The sequence below is a fragment of the Cicer arietinum genome, chromosome 3, assembly GCF_000331145.2.
Source record: "Cicer arietinum cultivar CDC Frontier isolate Library 1 chromosome 3, Cicar.CDCFrontier_v2.0, whole genome shotgun sequence".
Taxonomy (NCBI): Eukaryota; Viridiplantae; Streptophyta; class Magnoliopsida; order Fabales; family Fabaceae; genus Cicer; species Cicer arietinum.
Window position 1 is genome coordinate 68,958,886 of NC_021162.2, and position 3,831 is coordinate 68,962,716.

General features: G+C 32.0%; 1 long non-coding RNA gene across 3 annotated transcripts; it reads right to left on the reverse strand.

Moving 5' to 3' along the window:
- Positions 1-687: 687 nt before the first annotated feature.
- LOC113785674 (uncharacterized) lies at positions 688-3,375 on the reverse strand. 3 transcript variants are annotated; one of them, XR_012162273.1, is made up of 4 exons: positions 3,170-3,375; positions 1,628-1,898; positions 935-1,022; positions 688-848 (listed from the first exon to the last, which is right to left on the reverse strand). It is a non-coding gene; the product is annotated as an uncharacterized lncRNA (long non-coding RNA). The 3 variants fall into 3 exon arrangements; XR_012162272.1 differs by lacking the exon at positions 1,628-1,898; XR_003471764.2 differs by having other exon boundaries at positions 688-1,022.
- Between the last annotated feature and the right edge of the window lie 456 nt (positions 3,376-3,831).

The window sequence follows — 3,831 nt, forward strand, 5'->3', positions numbered from 1 at the left end:
TATTACATGCAAACCACACGAAACTCTTATTTTTTTCTTTTGGTCAACTACATATTGATGCAATATTATGAAATTTTAAGAATTTGCTTATAATTTTAGCTCCTACACTACCTAGCCTCTATTTTATTGCCTTTTTTTGAGCTGCCAATTACCTTTAAGTGAAACATCAAACTAAATTTCAGTCCAGTTAATTTATGAAAACAGAAATGTTCGAACCATTTCCAAAAACAAAAGGAAAAAGGAAATTGTTGGAAATGATGAAACATAATTGGCATTGATGATGGCTTTAATGTGTGAATTGAAAAATGAGAAGTCCCACATTGGAGGGAACACACTCATTTATGACATTTATAAGGAGTTAGTTTCACAATTGGGTTGGGCCCCAAGGGGCACCGCAATTTTGTGAAGGAGGGAGAACGCAAGCAAACGGACCACCACACGCGCGCGCCGCCGCCGCCCGCTGCCCGCCGGTTCGGTTTCTTCTGAGGCTTTTCTCAGCATACAGAGGGTGTAATTCTAGAACGGTTTTCTACAGTGCAGTAGAACTCCGATATCTGGGCTGTTTTATCATGGGAGGGTGTAATTCTAGAACGGTTTTCTACAGTGCAGTAGAACTCCGATATCTGGGCTGTTTTATCATGGGGACTTCGTGGTTGATAGTCTGCCTTGCACAATTTTGGGCCGCGACTCAACCCAGTAATATTTCCGGTGGCATAAATTGTTTTCAAAGGTTTTCGAATTTCAAAAACAACAGAAATTCAGGCAATATTAAATGTCTAGATACTCTCATCTTAGAGAAGTGAATATATTCTATCTAATCTTGAGAATGAACTCAAAGCAACCAAAACCTAAGAAAAAGTAAGCAAAGTTCATCAGTGCCAAAACTAACAACGGTTTTAGTTTTAGACACAAATAAATAGAACCAACAACTAACCAGATTGGAGGATAATAAACCATTTTTACAGCACCACAACACTTTGTCTATCACTTTGTATTGAAACTGTGATATTGAGTCTGTGTACCTGCATACAAAAAAATAATCAAAACCCACAAATATCTATCATGCGTGTAACATTCTTAACTGAAAATTAATTTCCCTTTATTAAACCACAAATTAAAAGAAAATATAATTTTACAATGTTCACAATCTTTTTATCAGGAAGGTAACTAATATATATGAAGTAGAAAGTCGATTCATATAGATATCAACTTATATAAATATGAACAAATTGATATAAATATATAACAATAATGATTTGTAAAGAAGCATAGCGAGCAAGAAACATTGTGTGTAGAATCTATGCAACAAACTAAAAATTGGTATAAAAAAAACTCTTGAGAAGAACAAAATAAAGAAGATAAAAAAGCAAGTGAGAGTAATACTGTTATTTTGTTTGTGAAGAAGAAAAAAAGCAGAACGAATTTTTCTTGAGCGAGAGAATGGTGTTGTGCAGCATGTGTCAACAATGTAATTAAGCTATATAGATAGATAATAGATAAAATTTAAAATTACTTACTTCTAACAATGTAATTCAAGTTAGTTGGTGAAGGAAATTGTTTATTTCTTAGAAACAAGTATATTTCAAATAGCATAGAAGTAGAAATTCCGCTCGCATGGGTATCTTACTAGTGATCATATAAAGCTTTCGATCCTTTGATGATTCCTGTAGATATTGAGATTAAAAAAACCATGGCAAATAACAGCTGCTTGAAATATTCTTCACCTTGCTTTGACCATTCACAACATCAGGAACATAGCATCAACCCCATCCCATTCACTGTTTGACAGGTTGATTTGGTTTGGGTGTTGGGTTGGGCGGGTGCTAGTCAAACCACTTACCACCCCTATTACTTGTTTATCTAGCAAATCTCGTGATTGATCCACTTCATAGCCCAATCTGTTTGTAATTTGTATTAGGTGACTTGTAATTTAAGTAATGAACAATTGAGTGTTATAACCAACTAACTAACCATTCAGTTAGTTAGTTGGTTAGAATTTAGTTAGCTTATATGCTAATTGATTAAGAATGATTCATGTATAAATAGGCTTGACAATTATGAAATAAATGAGCCTTATTCGTCATTCTATGGTTGAGTTTACTAATTTCTTTGAGTACAAGTAACAGCAATAAGCTAACAATTTGCACAACCTAGCTGTTATCACGTGATCTTTTTTCTGGTTTTTTTGAATTTTTATTTGTATTTTTCTGATTTTTAACATATCATTTTTTGGTATTTTTCTGGTTTTTTAACAATTTTAATAAATCCACTGATTTGCAGTTACGGTAATCTGTATCTAAAACAATGGCCCCAAGCATTGCAAATCCATTATTCACCATATTTGCAGTTAAACATACACCTAACTCACACCCTCTATACTTTGCTACCACTTTTCCCACACCGGATCTTTACACAACTTTAGTACCCTCCCCTTGGGCACTAACATCTTCACCCCCTTCCCTCTTATCACATTCAATAACACAACCTAGCATTCTGATAATTGACTCCCACCAAGACCAACATCATTGTGCACCCCACTGTACTCTAATTCAAATTGACTACAAGTGAACTTTGAAATTTAAACTTCTTTGACTCCCATTTCCAACTTCTCAAGTGAACTTTAAGTGACTACAAGTGGACTTTAAAATTCCTCATCACAACATGATGATTCCCACTACCACATATTTTCTAGCCATAAATAATGACAATGAGAATTTTTCTCTGGCATGGCATGTTCTTTAAATTAAGCGAGCAACATTTTGAGACTTCTAGGGTACTCATTATAACTTTGTTTCTCAATATGCAATTCGCAAGATTCAAGGAATGAACATAGATAATGTGCCAATCAAGAGGTTATAATGCAATGAAACTATTGATTATTAGAGAGATCTTTTAGTAAAGTTGAATTATAATAAACACTCAAAATGAAACTAGTGATATTAGCATTCTGTGATATACCTAAATGCTAATAACAGAACCAACTTAGTAGATTTTGCATAAATGCTAGTATTCAGTTTTACATAAAACTGTAATCTATAATAACTACACAATATTAAATTTCATATAGGCCGCAAAATCAATAATCTATAACCTTAGTTATGTTTTCGCAATTAATTTTCCATATTAAACCATGAAAAAAACAATAAATAAATAAAATAAAAAATCTCACCGCCTTGCGCAGCTTCTTGTACTGGAGCCACATCGTTTTCAACATCTAGCTGTGTAAAAATAATTGTAAGAACTATTTTGTTGGCGGGAAAATGAAAGTAATGAGACTTAACCATGGCTGCAACTGAATCATAGTTGAACACGGTTCAAAAAGGTTGTTTAGCGGGTATGAGTCGGGTCTTTATTCTATAATTGGATTTGAATGGTGTTTAGTCCAATTCTACCCGTTCAACTCGGAAAAAAGGGTGAAAAATTATTTCATGTATAGTTCTACTCTACATTTTATTCAAATTATTTATTTTATCCTTCTTCATTTTTATTTAAAAAAAATATTTACTCCACTAAATTTTTTAAAAATTTTAAAAAAAGTTGTTCATAATACATTTTTTTTAAAGTTATTCGTGAGACAAACTTTAAACGGAATTTTTTTTTAAAATTTTCTGATATATAAATTTTAAATTTTCAAAAATACATGTGTAACAAAAAACTTTAAAAAAAAATCTGTTACATAAAAAACATATTTGTGTAAAAGTTTTCTGATATACAAAGTTAAAGTTTAGAGTTCAAACCATAAATCTTACTAAAACACACACAAAATCAAATTTTTTAAAGACACGTGAGTGTTGAAAAACTTTCTTTTTAAATTAAAAAATATAAAATATA